Source organism: Sus scrofa, chromosome 3 (assembly GCF_000003025.6).
Source record: "Sus scrofa isolate TJ Tabasco breed Duroc chromosome 3, Sscrofa11.1, whole genome shotgun sequence".
NCBI classification, from domain to species: Eukaryota; Metazoa; Chordata; class Mammalia; order Artiodactyla; family Suidae; genus Sus; species Sus scrofa.
The window spans coordinates 13,855,245-13,875,594 of record NC_010445.4 but is presented as its reverse complement, the minus strand read 5'-3'; the positions used below and the strand labels follow the sequence as shown (position 1 = coordinate 13,875,594).

Here is a 20,350-nt window from a genome sequence, read left to right as displayed (position 1 = left end):
GCATTATCAATGCAGGAGCTCAGGTCATTGCTATGGCACAGTTTTGATCCCTGACCCAGGAACTTCCACATGCCACAGGTATGCCAAAAGAGGAAAAAACAAAAAAAAAAAAGACTTAGAAAAAACTGGATATCCATATACAAATGAAATTAATTTTAATCTGTATCTCCTGCCAATTCATAAATTAACTCAAAATGGAACATTTACCACCTAGTTTATGTCAATTACACCTCTTTAAAAAAGACAGGAAAGGCAGGAAGAGGAGGGAGCTTGGCCACCTATTCATAAGCTTGATTCAGGCAAACACTCAGTACAGGCCCAGTGTCTACCAGCCTGTGATAATTCAGAGTCTAACAACTGGTTAAGCGCTTTCAAACATGTTGATGAAATTATTTTAAGAAAATAGGAGTTCCCGTCGTGGCGCAGTGGTTAACAAATCCGACTAGGAACCATGAGGTTGCAGGTTCGGTCCCTGCCCTTGCTCAATGGGTTAACGATCCGGCGTTGCCATGAGTTGCGGTGTAGGTTGCAGACGCGGCTCAGATCCCGCGTTGCTGTGGCTCTGGCGTAGGCCAGTGGCTACAGCTCTGATTCGACCTCTAGCCTGGGAACCCCCATATGCCCCAGGAGCAGCCCAAAGAAATAGCAAAAAGACCAAAAAAAAAAAAAAAAAAAAAAAGAAAAGAAAAATTCACTTTTCTCATTTCTTTTTTGCTTGTTATATAAACCCCAATACCAATGCTGGTTTTTCCTTTACTATAAGAATAAGAAACTGGAGTTCCCGTCATGGCTCAGGGGTAACCAAACTGACTAGCATCTATGAGGATGTAGATTCAATCCCTGGCCTTGCTCAGTGGGTTAAGGATCTGGCATTGCCATGAGCTGTTGTGTAGGTCGCAGATGCAGCTCAGATCCTGCATTGCTATGGTTGGTGGCATAGGCCAGCTGGCTGCTACGGCTCCTAGTTGATCCATACATAGCCTGGGAACCTCCATGTGCCGTGGGTGCGGCTCTAAAAAGACAAAAAAAAAAAAAAAAAGAAGAGTAAGACACCAACACCTGAGGGAATGGAATGTAAAGAAAATATTAAAACATGGTACAAAATCAAAGGAGAGATAATACTGACTCATGGTGTCAATACTGCTTTCTATAAGCCCTGGGTTACCCAGGTGGTATTCTAATATACTGTATTCGCTCTGTAGGTAAATTTCACTCCACTTAAAAAGGAATTAAATAGGGAGTTTCTGAGCTGGCCACAACCAAAAAAAATCACTCAGGGTCATGCAAGAGCTTCAAACGCAGTTTTCTTCCCACATTAATGCTCATTGTATCGTGTCAATATTGCATACCAGGGCTTATATAGGAAAAGGGCTAAGAAAGAAGGAAAGCTTAAATAAGTTATCTTGAATGTCTTAGAGGAGGATGAGTTAATAGTTAAGTCAATCTGAGCTACTCGTGTGACCAGATTTTTTAAAAAACAGAAAAGAAAAAGAAAAAAGAAAAGAGGTCTTTCTTAAGAACAGTGAGATAAAAGGTTTGCTTATGCTAGCTGAATAATAATGCAAGCAGACTTCAACTGCCCCACTGAGTCTCTCTAGGGGTATAAAGGGGAGAGAACTACTTGGTAATCGTTTATATTTAACCACAAGACTGGCTTAGCCAGAGTTCCAAGCTTTTCACAGAATAAATGCATACGGCCAAAAAGCCAAAGATGATGCAGTTTGATGGGCATGAATTCTACAAATGCAGGGTCGCCTGCAGAGTGCCATTCAAACATCCTTGAGGTCATCAGTATTTACTAATCTAAACATCTTCGGGAAGATCCAGAGTGATTTATTTACATGTCCTGAGTTTCCTCCTCCTAATTCCCACAATCATGTTTTTTGTTTCATTTAACTTTTCTACTTGCCCTAGTTCCAATCTTTAAATTAAGAAAATATCCCAAGACTAATGCTAAACTCAGAAGACATACATCTCTTCAGACAACGCATACTGTTTTGGAAATTTTGTCTTTCATCTCAAGCAGAAATTTTCAAATTGACACATTTATTTTGATAAGTCAATCCCAAAAAGACAATGTCAAGAAAAACACGTACACATTTATTTTTATTAGGAAAAATTCTCACTTATTAGCAGGGAAAGAAACAAACCACACACAACCCTCTGTCTCTGATGACAAAGCCAGAGGAGACCCTAATGGTGGCAGGTCATAAATCCTACCCCAAGATTGCAAACACAGCTGTAAGAAAACTCTCCCAAGAAAAATATACGGCATTAGAAAAACCACAAGGGAGATGAGTGAGAAATTAAGAGCACATCTATCATTCAACAACTTTTCGAAGAGTATTTTTCACAGTTTATTTACTTTAACACTGTTTCAAAGTAATTAGGTAACTGGTGGATGAAGCCCTGGGAAACAGAGACCCACCTCTTATCCTCCTCTTTGGTCTCTGTAATAACGACAGGGCTTAGGACCTGTGGAACACACACACTATTTCCTGAAGGAAGGGAGCTCATTTGGAAAAGGGCAGGAAAGGAAACCCAATACAATGACCACTTCAGCCAAAAGACTGAAGTGAGATGACATTGTTTCCTACAAATTTCAATTCACTCTGTCGAGAGGCGGTACAGGGGAAATTTTACCAAAGCCAGAAGAATTAAGACACCTGCCCCCAAATTTGCTTTCTGTGAAATCAAAAACCCAAACCAAAACCTGACATGTCCAAGAACATGCGTTTGTGGTTAAAAAAGTAAAATTAAGAAATAAGTTCATTTCTCCAATAATCAGGGATGTTGAGCAATTTTTCATGTGCGTATTGGCCATCTGTATATCTTCCTTGGAGAAATGTTTATTCAGGTCTTTTGCCCATTTTTCAATTGAGTTGTTGGCGTTTTTGCTGTTGAGTTGTGTAAGTTGCTTGTATATTTTAGAGATTAAGCCCTGACTGTCAGCTGCATCATTTGAAACTATTTTCTCCCACTCTGTAAATTGTCTTTTTGGTTTCTTTTTGGTTTCCTTTGCTATGCAAAAGCTTGTCAGTTTGATTAGGTCCCATTGGTTTATTTTTGCTTTTATTTCTGTTGCTTTGGGAGACTGACCTGAGAAAACATGTGTAAGGTTGATGTCAGAGAATGTTTTGCCTATGGTCTCTTCCAGGAGTTTGATGGTGTCTTGTCTTATCTTTAAGTCTTTAAGCCATTTTAAGTTTATTTTCATGCATGGTGCGAGTGTGGGGGAAGGGGAGGGGGAGGGAGTGGGAGGGATTGGGAGCTTGGGGTTAACGGATGCAAACTATTGCTTTTGGACCAGTTTAGCAATGAGCTCCAGCTGTGTAGCACTGAGAACTATGTCTGGTCACTTATGATGAAGCATGATAATGGGAGAAAAAGCAATGTATACATGTATGTGTAGCTGGGTCACCATGCTGTACAGCAGAAAAAAACAACTGTATTGGGGAAATAACAATAAAAAAAGTTTTAAAAAAAAAGAAGTTCATTGCATTCCTTCACCATGAATTATTCAAAAGAAGCAGATTTCCATGATTTCAACTGGAAAGATCTAAAATTATAATTCTCAGAAAGCTGCCAACAGGTATGGCCCCTAAACAAAGATGTCTTCTCATTTCTAATCTCTTCTCAGCAAAAGGCTTTTATCATTTGCTCAAAACAGTATTCTTGAGTCCACTCCATTCAAGGGTTTTCAATCTAATGTATCCATTGGGATCTAGAGTAGTCTAATAACCATATGCACATCATGATTTTAACCAAAGTGAGGCATTATTGCAAAGCAGAAATTGTGAGGTGCTGTTCTTTTTACATTACATATTTAAGTGCAGATTCATCTAAACTATATTATTTCTATCAAGGTCCAGGTAAATTGTGATTTTTAAAATCTACTTCATAACACTTTTTTTTAAAAAAGGAAATTTTAAGTGTTCCCACACGTATAACTTCACACATATCACAGCTTCCCAGCGTTAGGGGTAGACATTATTTGCATTACTGTTCAACCATAAAAACTGAGAGTCAAAGATGGTCAATAACTCAGTGAACAATGTTTCAATAGCAAGACAGAATCTCTAACTGGAGACTCCTGATTCGCAGGTATTTTCTCCAATAACGTATTCATATAGTCTGAACAACACAACAGCAAACACTGACAGCCTATTCTTTACTGAATATATTCACAACAAAACTGCCCTCTTTCCTTCTAATTAGCTGTGGTTCTTAAAATACATCTGTTGAGTGGGTTGAAAGTCATGGCCACTGACAATGTGAAGACAGCTTCTTCTTCTTCCAGCTGCCTACACGTAACAGGCAGGAGGAACAATTTTACTGCCCTGAATGAAGATTCCCGTAATTGTTGAGAGAAGAGCCTAAAAAGCATTTCTCATCTCAATAGCCACCATGTGTCCTCAATTACCTACCTATCAACACAGTATTTCGTATTGTCTGAACCAATAAAGAAAAAGGGTAGAAGTGGGTCTGTCTACTGGAAAAGTGTTCAAATAGACTTTCTGGTTGTTTCCCATTCTCCAAATCACAGCCCAATCAATTTTACATCTTTCCTCTTACCTGCTTGTGGAGGAAAGAAGATGAGCTAGACTGATACGTACAAGAACAGTGACGCACCCAACCTTAGGATTGAAAGAGGGACATATGCCTTATCACAGACTTCTCAACAGTTGTATTTCTACCTCCAAGAGCAGCCTTTTAGAAGGAATGTTGAAAGGGGTAGGAAAGTAGAGCTTTTTTTGAAATGACTGCTTCATTCTGGTAAAACAATTCATCTGTTACATTAAAAAAAAAAAATCTTAAAAACTGTTGATCTGGAATATTACAACTTTGGTAAGAAATAATAAAGACAAGAGGTTGCTTAAGAAATGCATCTTGGGGTTCATAGATGCAGGCAATTGCCTTTGGAATAGATGAGCAATGAGATCCTGCTGTGTAGCACTGGGAACTATGTCTAGTCCCTTATAATGAAGGATGATAACATGAGAAAAAAGAATGTGTACATGTATGTGTAACTGGGTCACCATGCTGTACAGTAGAAAAAAAAATAGTGTATTGGGGAGATAAAAAAAGAAATGTGTTTCTAACAAAGCTTTACAAAACAGAACATGGAAGCTGGAGCAAGTAAATGAGCCCAAAATTAAAATCCTAGGATCCCAGCTCAAAGTGCTGTTTCCTACAAACTTACCCCTCACATTGTGATTATCCTGGGTTTGTGCCTTTGACTCACCAAGAAAAAAAAAAAAAAAAAAAAAAAAGGAATAATTACGCCAGGGGAGCTACAATACTGTGTTTACTTCAAATAAACCTTTCAGCACATTTGTAGTCACTTGTTCATTATCTTAAAATAAGCCAACATAAATCACATATTTTAAATTCTCGCCAAGTTTATACAACTGATTGGCAACAGAAATGCCCTTGTATCTATAAAAGCTTTCATTTCAGTATTAATTTAGAAAAATAAAAAGGCACAAATGATGTCTAATGTTCCTTGGTTTGAGCCCCTGAAGAACTCACTCATACAGAAGCACAGCTGCCTCTTCTAGAGATGAAAACCTTCCAAAGAGTTCTCAGTACAGGTGATCCTACACATACCTCTGCTAAGCCTGAAAAACACGTCCATTAACCAAAGGCTTCTGTCATCCCCAACTCACCCCGATACAAGCATCCGGCAGTGACCACCATGAAAAAAGATTCCTCGTTTTAATGCCTTTGGACTATTTCCCCCTAAAATATGTTCCATAGTCCCCTAAAATTTTTCATTTTACTTTTCCAATACCACATTAAATTCTACCTAATTGAAAAAAATCTCAATTAAAAATGTATCCTTTCAAAATATACACTGTTCTAACTGACTTCGCAGGACTGTGTTTCTCACATGTAACTCAGACTCATTAAGGCAATGCGAACTCAGATCTGTGGGGGTACATGGCAGAAGACATTTCAGGAAACAGATAAGGCTGATGGCCCCATAGGAATGCCTACTGGGGTCAGAGCACACCAAGAGAAAGTTCTTAAAGGCATAAAAACGTGTGCCATTCTACACCATACAAAGAAGTTTTGCTTTGGTCTGTAAATAAAGTCACACCAATGGAAACTCTTTGAGCAAGTACACGATTCAATGTGTATGTTGTCCAGATTACAAAAGAAGGAATTTGGAGGATGGACTGAAGAATGGTGAGGTGAGAGGCTGAGAAGCCAGAAAAGAAACTACTGATAGAGCCACGAAAAGGAGGACCTGAACCAATGCACTGGCAGGCAGGGTGGAAAGTGGGAAATGCAGAGGGGCAGATGAGAAACACATAGGACATAAATCTAGAAGACATGCGGATATGAGGAGTGAATGGAAGGAGAGCCTGATTTCCAGGTTTCTGGCACAAGCAGATTTATTGGTTGGAGTTTAGCAGATGGTATGCGCATTAACTAAGGGAGGAAATGGAAGAGGAAGAGCAAATTTAGGACAATTATTGTAGAGTTCAATGCAAAACATGTTGAATTTGAAATGCTTAAGAATGATCCAGGTGGAAGAAAAAAAGTGATAATGCACCTGAGTTTATGAACCTGGAAGCTTAGAAGAAAGGTCTGGGTTAGACATTTAAATGGAATTTGCAGCTAAAAATATTGAATCCACCAGAATGTAACTTCCTCCAAGACAGAGACATTTGTCATTTTGTTTGCTATATGCAACTAAAATTATGTCTGCCCATAATCAATAACTATTTAATGAATGGACACCAAGACAAAGTGAGCAGTGTGAGAGGGGAAGTACACTTTATATTTTTTTTGAGAAATTCACTAGGAAACCACTATTTCTAAAACTTTCTAAGAAAGTATTTCCAGGAAGATCCCATTGTGGCTCAGCGGAAATGAATGTGACTAGTATCCATGAGGACACAGGTTTGATCCCTGGCCTTGCTCAGTGGGTTAAGGATCCGGTGTTGCCATGAGCTGTGGTGTAGGTCACAAATGCGGCTTGGATCCTGCCTCGCTGTGGCTGTGGTGTAGGCTGGCAGGTGTAGCTCCAATTTAACCCCTAGCTTAGGAACCTCATATGCTGTGGGTATGGCCCTATAAACACACACACACAAAAAAAGAAAGTATTTTCAAAAACAAAAAAAGCAACTTACAAAGTATCTTCTAGAAGAAAAAAATAACTTCTACTTAGTACATTTCCAACTGCTCCATAATCTACTCCAGGAATCATTAATTGTTCAATCTCCCAGGGGTATTTTCACTATAAATTTGAGGCCTATATATCTATACAAATATTCCTTTCATATATTTAAGAATACCTGAAGTTCTATTTGCATTTAAAAATTGTCTACCTCCAGTAAAAAGAAACGACAGGAGTTCCTGTTGTGGCTCAGCAGTAACAAACCCAACTAGTATCCATGAAGATGCGAGTTTGATCCCTGGCTTTGCTCAGTGGATTAAGGATCTGGCACTGGCTGGGAGCTGCAGAGTAGGTTGCAGAAGAGGCTCAGATCTGGCATTGCTGTGGCTGTGACTAGGCCTGCAGCTACAGTTCCAATTCAACCCCCAGCCTAGAAACTTCCATATGCCGTGGGTATAGCCCTAAGAAGACAAAAAAAAGAAAGAAAGAAGAAAGAAAGACAGACAGACAAAGTGACAGATATTTTTGTTTTGTTTTGTGAAAATTAGCATTAAAAGCTTCATCTCTGGACAGAAATATGACTTCCCCATACCAACAGTTCCAAAAGCAAGAGATGGTTTATATCCGCAGCAAATCTATTCCTAGACAATATATCTATTTTTGTGGTCCGTGTTAGAAACATGGCCATTTCTGAAAACACTGCCCAGCCATTAAGATTTTAATAAAATTACTAAGCCAGGTAATGCCTAGTAAATTGCACCTGAAGTGAAAATGTGAGCATGCCAAAGCCTTTATTTGTAAAACCAAGAACCCAAGAGACTTGATAAACAGCACCGTTTCCAACATTTACTGATGACTTCAGTGAGATAGAGCATTATTCTTAAGCATTTCTTTATAAGGCAGAGGGGAATGGCACGGTGAGAAAGAAACAATTTTAAAGAACTTCAGTATATATGCCTGAAGGTTTTCACTCTCCAAGAGATGCTCAATTGCATCTCCCTTTGACTGCACTCAATGCACCAGTCTCAGCCTCGCTTAAGGTGGAGAAGGTTGAGAGTTCTCCACGAGGTCAGGACGGCTCTACCAAGCTGTGAACACGTCAAGGGCAGAGTTAACCGTGGTTATACATCCTTTCTGTTAGGTCAGAGTCTCTTATGTAACATTTGCACACAAAGAATCCTCAAGGTTTGCTGAAAGAGCAACTATGGGCAGAATGAATTACTTAGGCCACTTAAAAAGGAAATAACATCAGACCCTAAAGTATCTTCTGAAGTCAAAATATTTTAGACAGAGGGTATATGGGATATGATCTTACAGAGCAAAGACCTACTATTCATGATTTGATATTAAAAACAGTTTCTATTTTTATGGTTAAAAAAAAAAAAGAGAGAACCCCACACAAAATATTTGCATGTAAAAGAGTACTCAGTAAATTCCACCTCCATCCCACACACCATCCCCTCTGTCTCTGCTGCTTGTCTAATCTCTTTTGGATTATCTCTGAAAAATGGAAGGCTGAAGTTTCCCTGAGCCAGCTTTTCCTGGCTGCACTAGCAGTTTTACTGGACTGATGGCCAGGACACTGGGTCAACAGACTGCTGATACATTCTATGGGAGAACAGTAGACTCCATCCACCAGAAGGGCAGTGATTTCTTGGATTAAATTTTTGCCTGTGTGAATGTGCTGATCATCAGTATCTCATTTTACATTCATTTCCCCAGAGAGGGGAAACAAAAGTCATATTATACTGTTTTTTTTTTTTCCCCTCCTGTAGGCAATTAAATTTGGAATGCAACAAGAGCGTGCAATTAGCAGTGTCATCAATTAAAAGAATAATTATCATTGCAACCTCCAATCATTCGACTTTTAACTTAGGAAGCACCTTCTTCTCTGTGCCAGGCAGTGTGCTACAAACACTGTGGTGGAGATAATGGCTATGGATACTTTGCTTCAGCAGAGACTGGAGCCTAGCAGAAGGGGCAGAAAGGATACAGAGAAGAAACGACCGTAATTATAAATTGTGTGAAGCATTAGGGAACTAAAAAGGTGGGTGCAAAGGAAAAAGGACTGAAGACAGACCCTGAGACAGAGGGGCAGGAATCAGGGAGTAAGAGAGGGAAACCTGAGGTGAAGCTGAAGAAACAGAGAGCTGGAGAGCGAGCGCTAGAGCTCGTAGGAGTCTGACTTTTAATTAGAAGACACTGAGAAGCCAAGTGGATTCATAACTGGGAGTAATATGATCAAATGTATGTTTTTTAAAAAGCCTCCACCTAGTTGCAGTATAGAGAATGGATTGCAAAGGCTTAAAAATGGAAGTGGGAAACGTGGAAGGTATCTCAGTTTTTCAAGGCATCGATAGCCTTGGCACAGGTTTCAAGGGTTTTACTCCTCCACATGCAACACAAGCCTAGGCCCCTTTTATGTGACAGAGTAATGTCCTCAGATAGCTTGACTTTAGGTGGGGAGAAGAGCATGTATACAGCCAACCATGAAACAGGGCACAGGTATTCATTCCCTGGTGGCTCAGGGGGTTGAGGGGTCCAGCATCATCACTGCTATGGCGTGGGTTGATTCCTGGTCCGGGAACTTCTGCATGCCACAGGTGCAGCCAATCAAATAAAAATAAAAACAAAACAGGGTACAAAATGAAAAGGCTCAAGAGTGAATTACAAATAGGGGGACCATATATCCTAGTTTTCAGGAAGTCAAAATTTATGCTAATTGTTCCAAGGTAATTATTAATAGTGCCCCCTTTCACTCTCAGAAATGTCCTACATTAGGTGATAAATTTGGGGGTCACCCTAGTTATAAACAAAGGATCATGGGAGTTCTGAAGAAAATAACAATTCATTCTGAGGGAAAAGATCATAAAAGCATCCACAAAGAAGTAGAGTTGAAGTAGTTATTGCAAGACAAACACAACTACTGAAGAAGGCCGTTCCAAAGGAAGGGAACAGCATAAGCCCAAGCAAAGTCATGTGGAGAAAGCACAGGCTCTGTGCAAATACAGCAACTGTAGCCACAGCTTGGTGTTTATGGTGGGCAGGGAGTGTGACACACAGCTGGAAAGTTATGCGGGAGCAACCTTGGGACATCGTAAAAGGTCCTACACCAAGGGGGCTTTGATTTTATTTGCAGTGGCTACGAAGGTCACTGAAATTTTTTTAACAAGAGTACAACAGCAACGAGCAAAACAATGCTGAGCTATGCTAAGAACCCAGGTGAGATGATCAGTATAAATGGTGAGGGACAAGGACCAGCATGGCCAAGGAAGCAAGGAACCTGGTGGCAAAAGCATTTTGTAGCATTGAGAGCAAATACATTTAGTGGTTTCCCATGCAATCCTGATGGGGTCAAGAAGCAAGCAAGAGACTTTGGAGAGAAGGAGAGCGTGAGATGAAAGCCAAAAAACTGAACGTCTAGCCTGAAGGCAAGCTCCAAGACAGAAAAGGAAGAAGAAAGATGGGCTGCCAGGTCTAAGAGGAAGCAAAGAGCTGGGTCAGAATCACCAGAGAAAGGTTTTTTAAATTCAATAGCCTTCTCTTTCAATACTCTGGTTATGTCGACTGGCCTCCTCGCTCAACCTGGAGAACCAAGGAGGCAGCAGGCCTCGACTCATTCCCTAAGTGATTCTAATACACCCTCCTTCGCATGCAGCGACACCATCAGAGCCCCTCGATAACCTGCCCTAATCCTCCTCATACTCATTTGAGAAATAAAGATGCAGAGTTTTAATAGGAGGAGGAAGGAGGCAGGTGAAGATAAATTATGCAAATGGGCTGCTTAACTTCCAGAAAGTACCATTCAGCCTTCTAGCCATGGGAGCTGGACCCACTACCCAGTTTCATATTTCATCAGAAAGGCAAGGGCTTTTCCATCATTCTGATTATTTCTTAGGGAGATGTGATGATAGTATTTTTTCCATCAAAACTTGTTATTAATAGTCTTATTCATACAGTGTGATGATTTCATTAGCAACTGTTCAGGGGATCATTTTGCGGTAGTCTCCAGGGGAATAGCATTTCTGGTCTCATAGCAATGCATTAAAAACAAATGCTACCCACTGTTGACACACCTCAGGCAACTGTTAAATTGTAAAGTATAGGTTTTACTACTTAAACAAAACATCTTCTGAGGGCTTTTGTTCTGTTTGGTTTTAAAAGGAAAATATTTCCTTTTTAATTTATGGACCCTAAACCATAAATTCAAGTATAACATTTTATTATGTTGGAGCTTTCTTACTAATGAAGAAAACAGTTAATGTTCTTCAGGCTCACCTAATACATAGGCAGTATTTTCAGATTTCATTTGCACCTGCCCCCCCATACTGCCACTGAATACCACCAATTTTTATAATATAGAGGGTTCATAAAACTTATAAACCCGAAGAGCACAATACCACTGTGTTGCTAAAAGAAGAAAGTAATGAGAGGGAAATAAAAGAAACAGTAAATGAAAGAACATCAGTTAGCAGGTATATAAAAAGCCATATTATTTGAGGGAGCTGGGAGGTTAAAGGAGAGACAAATATAACAGAATTAATCAACTGAGCCTACATTCTAGCAAACTATCAAAAAGCTGCCACTTTGAAAACATTACTTTTTGTAATGTCTGTGGCATTTGGAAGAAACATTTCTCTTTTTTCCAATAACATTTTGAAAAATAACTCAATTGGTAAATATACAGAAGGAGAATATGGTCCTAGTATTGATAAAATTATTTCAAACAGGATATAGTTCAAACACATTAAAACTTGTTACAAGTTTTTCGAATTGCACAGTAATATTCCCTTTCTCTTTTCTTACAATAATAACAACAATAATTGGAGTTCCCATCTTAGTGCAGCAGAAACAAATCCGACTAGGAACCACGAGGTTGAGGGTTCGATCCCTGGCCTTGCTCAGTGGGTTAAAGATCTGACGTTGCTGTGAGCTGTGGTGTAGGTCGCAGACACGGCTTGGATCTGGTGTTGCTGTGGCTGTGGTGTAGGCCAGCAGCAACAGCTCCGATTAGATCCCTAGCCTGGAAACCTCCATATGCTGCGGGTGCAGCCCTAAAAAGACAAAAGACAAAAAATAATAACAGTAATAAGAAGGAGAAGAAGAAGAAGGATGTGATTCATTTTACTGAAAGTATGACTCTTGAAACGCCTGCATCGGAGCTGCTTAAGGAACTTGGTGTCACCCTCTGATTCCCCACCCCCGGGACTGTGGTCCCACCAGATGGAGGTGATGCCTAGAAATCTGCATGTTAACAAAAGCCCCAGAGTTGTTCTGGCATAGGTGGTTCAAAGACCACCCCTTGAGAAACATTATTCTGGATGTTCCCATCCATGAAATGCAGCTAAATGCTTCTCAATCTAATTATATCCAATCTCTGCCACTCAGAACCATCACTGGGAGTTAGGACCATCTAGCTTTGTACCACGTGATTTCAAACTGTATAACACCAGCGTTTTCTGAGCAATCGCAGATGTACAGTGGTCACAGAATGACCTGCTACAACAGTGTCACTACAGGCAGACGCACAGGAGAAGTGGCAGCTTCTGTAGGGACGTGATCAATGAATGCAGGTCAAGTGTTTCCGCCACCCCGACGGCAGACTGCATCAGCCCTGCTGAATGACACCAAGCAGGCCTATACAGGACTTGCCTGAGTTTGTGAGCCATTTTGGTTTCTACTCCTGTGTGTTGTGTGTGTGTGTGTGTGTGTGTGTGTGAACACTAGTATGAGGACACATTACACCCCTGAGCTCCTCTAAGAACTTTGTTCTACCTGCTTAGTATAAAATCATCACTGCTTACATGAAGAAACAAATGCCCCGGAATTCATTTAAATACCCGAATAGGTTCTTTTAAACATCACTGGGACCCAGCAGTGACTCAGGTGCATTAAAACAGTCGGGTTCCTGTGGCAAAGCATGGAACTGAGGGTTAAGTACAGCAAGGGGTGTGTCGTCAGGTCCCCTCAACCCCCAGGGACCCTCTAAAAGCACGTAGCAGTCCTAGTCAAACAAGGCATATAATTCAAGACGGTTTTGTCCCGCAGTATTCACTGAAATGTTCAAGGGAAAGCTGAAAAGGATGCAGTAATGTTGTATCTATCTTCATATTTAATTAAAAAGAGAGCTAACAGCACTTCCAAGAGGGAGGTCATTCCTTGTTCAGCACAAGATTTCTCCGTGCAAAGCTATTTTGAGAATGGGCAATAAAACAGTTCGACATATAAACACTTACAAAAGCTACCATTTCAGAAACGCTACTGATGCTTCCACTAACAACTCTGAAGATGAGTTCCAAATGACAATCCTGCAGCTGGAGGCAACCAGAAGAGATCAGGAACATTATCCACTGTCCAAGTCCAATCAAACCCTCCATCTCCCTCTTCCCTCATTGTGCCTGGAGGCCCCAATTGCCTTCAACAGAATTGCACCACAGGAAAAGGTTTATCAGGAACAAAAGCTGTATGCAAGATGTTGAATATAACACCTCAAAGTTCAGAAGATTAGATATCATTTTCACCTGCACAGTAACTATACAGCAGAGGAAGAAAGAAGAATGATGTCCTACAAAAAACTAATGGCAATGACTACAAGATGTTAGTGGATTTAAAATAAGAACCTTACATGGTTATACACATTTAAAGAGAACCATACAAAGGTGAGCCCTGGGCAGATGGCATGGTTTCCAGCCCAGTGAGTACACATTTGGCTCTCTGGGCAGGATGAGACATTCGGCTCTGCCTCTGTGCACAGCCTGAATCTTCCAACGCACTGTTAGCTTTTCCTCCTTAGAAAAAAGAATTACAAATTGGGCATTAAGATACCCAACCGTTCTCAAGTAACATTTACCACACAGCGTTGCCTGGGCATGCCTTAAAGCCCACCCACAATTTCATTTTCAATTAGCAGCTCCTCGAAAGGCAGTAATGAAAGCAGTTGCTAAAGAGCATTCAGATGTCACTGAAAGACTGCAAACCCAAACTGTAAATAGCACATTGTGACTCGCCTGTCACCACCATCGACTCCCACGGGAATCTCGCAACACGTGGCTATCACAACCATCTGTTCACCAACACCACCGCAAATCACGCAGCCACCCACCCACTCCCACCTCCCACTCATTACCTGTCATGTACAGACTTGTGTGGAGATGCGGCTGCTGGAGCCAGAGATTAGAATGCAGAATACATGGAGGCTTGTTTCAGCTCTGTAGCTAAGATCTGGCCACACCCAGATAACACTGTATCATTAGAAAAGGGAAAATGTACCATTACATTAACACAGAAATGCAGTTTTAATATACAGAAAGAGAGGGAGTTTTATCTAGTCTCATCAACTATCAAAAATGTAGTGGCTACATCTTGTAAAGAAACAAACACTCTCCCCCTCACCCTTCAGTCACCAGTACTGTAGGAATTTACAGTACGCAGAGTTAAGAGTCCTTTCTGTCACCACGCATTTTACTCTTCTAACAATATACAGGATATTTAAATGGCCTTACATAAAGTTCCACGAGACATACATAGAACACATTCTTACTTTGGGATCAGTGAATGTCACTATTTTATGACCCGAGTTTAACAGGTCTCAACCTCGCTCAAGCTGAGTTACTACCCATTCTTTTTTTTTTTTTTTTTTTTTTTTGTCTTTTTGCTATTTCTTGGGCCGCTCCTGCAGCATATGGAGGTTCCCAGGCTAGGGGTCCAATCGGATCTGTAGCCACCAGCCTACACCAGAGCCACAGCAACTCGGGATCCAAGCCTTGTCTGCAACCTACACCACAGGTCACAGCAACACCGGATTCTTAACCCACTGAGCAAGGCCAGGGATCGAACCCGCAACCTTATAGTTCCTAGTCGGATTTGTTAACCACTGAGCCACGATGGGAACTCCCTACTACCTATTCTTTTAATTGCAGATCCTTTTCCAATTCAGCCTATATTCTCTCTGTGGGTTTTATTTTATGAAGTGGTAGTCAATGTGCCATGTCCTTTTTCAGTCAATTTTTACTAAATTTTAATTAAAAGTTACATATATCACTTGAGATAAAATTTATTACTGGCCACTTCATTCCCAGCATCTCGCTCACTGAAGTCACGTGATGTTTATGCTCACTCTTACCAACATTCAGGGCTGATGGAATTTATGCCAGACAACAATGTAAGGAGTCAAAAGACACAAAATAAGAACTCCAGAACTCACAAGATATCACGGCTTCTAAATGCTCAAGTTAAAAAAAAAAACACTTTATACAAGTTGTTATTATATTAATCCCAGGTTTCCCAATACCAAACAAATACCACTAGTACAACACACAATTAATTCTGAAAAGAGACAAGCCTAGGTTGGAGGTTCCTCAATAACCAGATGTTTACAGCTGTCTTCTTGTTCTTATTTCAAGTCAATCAAGATTCCAAGAGCCAATTTCACCCCACCCCCATTCCCAGTTTTTTCTTACATGCTTTTATTCTTATTTCTATAGTGTGGGCAAAGGGAAAAAGCAGTGTGCAACTTAAATGCATCAGGTGGAAAAATAATTTTATTTACTATCTCGGTTTGTAACATTCACATGACTACATAATTTCTGAAAAGCAAATGAAATCTCAGTTAATATATTAAACTTGAAACTCTGAAGTACGAAGTAAAAATGATTTAACTCAGCTCACATTTCTTGATACAAGCTCAATACACCTTCAGGCATTTAGCCATTATAACAAATATATTTATGAAAGAGCACCTAGCCAAGTTCATGCCTTTAAATTACTATAATGCCTAATTACATTAGTGCTTCAAATGCTCTTGATTTCCAGAAACCTGTAGGCTCTAGAGACAAAGTGGATAAATACCTGTGTGATTTCAGCCTGGATTTCCACCCAAAACTAATTAGCAGGTCTTCGGCAATGTGACTTGAACTGGATCTGTTTAATCAAAGTTTTCCATTATAAATCCTCCTTTGCAAGTCAATTTCTACCCATAACAAATGTTACCAAAGAGTCCTCTGACGATCTGAGTGAGTCCCACTGAAATAAAGTGTCCCCTGTGGTAGTAACCGCTAAGGACAAGAGCATGTACAAGACATGCTGCTTCATCAGGATGGATGCAAGGTCAGCTAGTGGCTCAACCACCTGGGCCCTTTACCAACACAACCACTTACTCAAGTAAGGCAAACATGCAATGCCCATACCCAAAACCCGGACTCAGCCACCCTACAAAGGTTTAAACAACAGCTCTACGTCTGAAGACTTGGCACTGAGATCAATCCTTTCTCTTCCTACAGATCAGTACACACCGCTGGAATCTACAAGGTCAGCTACAGATCTACCACCACATTTGACTCATACTAGATTTTCAGAGAGAGGAGCAAATTTCCATTCTTTACAAGCAATAGCTACCCAGATCAACTTGTATGAAGATTTTTAAACCACATAAGCCATTCTCGTCAGCTGCTGGGCTCCTGAAATATTCCCAAGTTCCTTTATTTGCCTCTCAAACGGCAATCTCAACAGGATGGCTCTCTCTGGGAAATTCTGCCCTTGGATGAAGGGCTTTTGGCACCTAAAATTCAGTTAGGAGGGAGATTCTGAGGTTTATTTTGATGATCCGTCCTGCTGTTGTTTAGAAGAATTCATATAACCTAAAAATTCCTCCTCGTTCACTTAAGCCTTTTTCCTCTGGTTGGTTTATACTAGAGAGAGAAAGGACAGACTAATGGACTAAATGGAGATTTAGAAATAGCCACTCAGAGCCCAATCTGAGAGTTCTCTGAACTCTCATCAACTTTTCCTCATCATTTCTCTATTTTTAAAACCCTCTGCTCTCAGAGTTTTCAACGACAAAGTACTAAAATTTTAAGCATCCCCTGTGGTCTAGAAGTTAGACATACTGAAAGAAGATTAAACTCACGGCCCTCAGAGGAGTTAAGTTTTCCCAAAATGCATCTGAGGGAGTTAAGACTTGGCTAAAAGGTTTGGCAGCAGGTGATTTCATTGTGTTCTTCAGTAGTTTCCCAATTAGAGAGTAAAGATCCTTATTCAGAGGACCTACTGCTCTGTATTTTGATTTTCCCACTCCCAAGTCAAAGAAGGAAAAAAAACCCTACTATATCCCTATTAATAAGGGCCAAACCTTCTTTATATGATGCCTGAGTACTTACATCATGGGCAAAGAGGTCTGTGTAGGAAACCGCAAGCATAGGGGAGTCAGAAAGACATGTACACTTTTGTATAACAGTTAACTGGTTTCTTTCTTCACTTTTTAAAACCCCTTTGGAAATTAAGAGAGTTCCAATCTTCCACATAAAAAAGGAACCATTTTACAAGACAGATGCCAGCTCAGTATCTTCTAAATCCATGTGTATTTATGCTTCAAAACATAATCCAACAAGTAAGTTCCATGTGGGGTAGTTAAGTGCTCATTAAAAAGGTTTTTTTTTTAACAGTATGAAAAAACATTATGAGAACTGAAGTTTTATAATCAGCGAGAGAAGGAGAAAGCAGTCTGGTCTTAGAATTACATGTCTCTCTTATAAAAGTATGTAATTGCACTCTCGCAATAAAAGGATTAGTTGCCTTCAATGAAGTTTCAGGGAAAAAAAAAAAAAAAACCTATTATTTTCTCTCCATGAAGGAGTAACATCCTCCCATAGTTACAGAAAAGCTATGCATTAAGTTGCCTGCTTAAGGAGTAACAATTCCTAATAAGATACAAACCTAATCCACTCTCACCGAGTCAAAAATAAAGACTAAATTCTCACCTCCTACTGCCCTCTTTCATCTGTAGTTTTTCCAATTATAACTCCCTCAATGAGAGGCACTACAACAATCCATTTGTTTAGAAATTCTTCTCAAGGCCCATTCTCATCTTGAGGTTCCCTTCCAGCTAAGACGGTTAAGATTCAGTTGCTTTATCTAGTAAGAGGCAAAGACGGCGGGGCCGGGGGTGGGGAGTTATTTTAATGTGTACAGGCATCTGGAATGATAGGAAAGCAATTTCAGATATGCTTAGCTCAAGTGGTGGAACAGCGCCTGTAACCATTAAACACACCCTGTGTGTCACCTTTTAAAACCAAGGATCACACAACAGATGGCACTTGTATGGGCTGACATCCCAGGAAGGCGTCTCACTCCTCTCCTTTAACGTCTTCACAGGGCCAACTAGTTACAGACTCCAAAACTAAATGACCTGCACACTTCCTTTACAGAAACACGGTTCCTTTTCGGCAACACAATGCATCTGTGTGTTATTCAAAAACCTTAAGAATGACAGAACTGAGAAACCTTCTAGTCCAAACCTCTCATTTTCCAGATGTGTAGCAACACGGTTTCAATAGCACACGGGATGCGAGTAAAATTATAAATGAAAAGCTCTATCCTCAATTATCAACGTCTGTCTCTCTTCCTATTGGAAAAAATAACACTTGAATTAGATAGTGTATTCTGGCATTAACACTGAAGATAAGAAAACACCATTTGTTTTTAAAACTTTTACACAGGCCAAAGATCCAATTCATTCTTTCCTTCTCCGTGATTCGTAAAAAGTGAGTCATACTAATTGCTTTTCAAATATGTCCCCTAAAACAAGGAAAGCTTTGATTTCACATACCCATTAGTACCAGAAGGTTGATCATTAAGACCAAAAAGCTACTCGAATTAGAGACATAAAAGTCCTAGCCTTCTTTTATGATCATAAACTCTTTCACCAGAGGACAAAGCAGAGAGAAGAATTTTGAAGAAGAAGAACAAAAAAGTCAGACCAGGGCTGGGAGTAAGAGAGTCAAGGATGAGGAACCACAGCTTTGTGTAGGCTCAGAATTAAATTAATTTCTTTCCTGAAAGAGTAAGAATGCTTCCTCCCACCCTGTTGGGACGGAGGACCTTGAGGAAAGGTGGTGGTCACACTGCAACCTCTCTCCACTGGGAATAATCACTTTTCCCACATAACTGGCACAGAGGGACCTGAGTTAGAAGTCACAGATGCCCCGGAATATTATCTTGTACAAAGCCTATCCCCTCCTCCCCCACCCCACTCTCTGTGCCCCCACCAAAAAAATTTTTTTTAAATCTTCATCTAAGTGTGGCTGCCTTCAACTTCCCACGCTCCTTCTCTGCTCTCCATTCTTTGTAGCTTATCCTGTTTCTCCTTGGGGTTTCCTATGCCATTTCTATGACCACAATCACTTCCCCGAGAAAACCATCTCCTGGAGTTTCTAAAAATACTTGTACACTCCCGGCATCCCATGACCTGGAGTCCTTATGTCAAACCAGGAAAGCAGAATATACAGAGAAAGAGAAGCAAGGCAGAGAAATCTGGGTCTCAACCCTGGCTCTGTCCCTCACTGTGAAGTGGCCTCAGACAAGGCACTTTATTTTTTAAGCCCCAGTTTTCCCACCTGTATAGTAATCATTAATATCATCCACTGCCCAGGGTTGTTGTGAAAATTGTGGATTATACCACACCAACTCCCTCACTGAATGACTATAACGTACGATGCATTAGATAAATGTTAATAACAACTATTACAACGCCAAACTGGCATTTCAATTTAGGACACAGAAAAAATGCCATGTATCAGGTTTGGGAACACGTCCCTGAGAGCTCCCTGAGTCCAGACTGAAATCCATCATCATTCCAGGTATTTTTTTCAGGAGTCAATCCACCGGGTTCGACTCTGACACCAAACTGACCACGAAATCTTATTTGTAACTAAAAATTATCACCGAAAATACACTCTTGCTTCTTCCTAAGAATGATTCCAAACTGGCTTGACCATTTAACAAATAGGAAGTTTCTAAGACTACAGATTTCTGTGCCTCCCCCCTTAGCAATTCTGACTCATCAGGTTCTAGGGAGGAGCCCGGAACGTGTTGAATAAGGCTCCTGATACAAGTCTGACAATGTGGGAGGTTTTGGCACCACCGTCTTGGGTGATCCCAGACCGTCTCCCTCTGCAGAGGAACATCTGCAGACTGGAAATTACCTGTTCAGCTTCTAATGAGCAGCACCTGCTCTGTGAACTACACTCCCTCCCTCAGCTTCCTTAAGTGAGAGTCAATCCCACCCAGAGGTCCCACCAAAAACAAACAAAACGCACCCAGGACACAGGTAACTCAGCAGGCACTGAAGCCTCCGGATTTGCGCAGAAAAACTGCTATCAACAGCCTCGTTTCTCATATTAATCTATCTCATGTGGGGATTTCCACAGGCAGCCCTTCCAAATGCCA

General features: G+C 40.5%; 1 protein-coding gene across 1 annotated transcript in view; it reads right to left on the bottom strand.

The window, feature by feature from the left end:
• Nucleotides 1–20,350, bottom strand: part of AUTS2 (AUTS2, activator of transcription and developmental regulator) — a 1,228,927-nt gene that overhangs the window by 918,771 nt on the left and 289,806 nt on the right.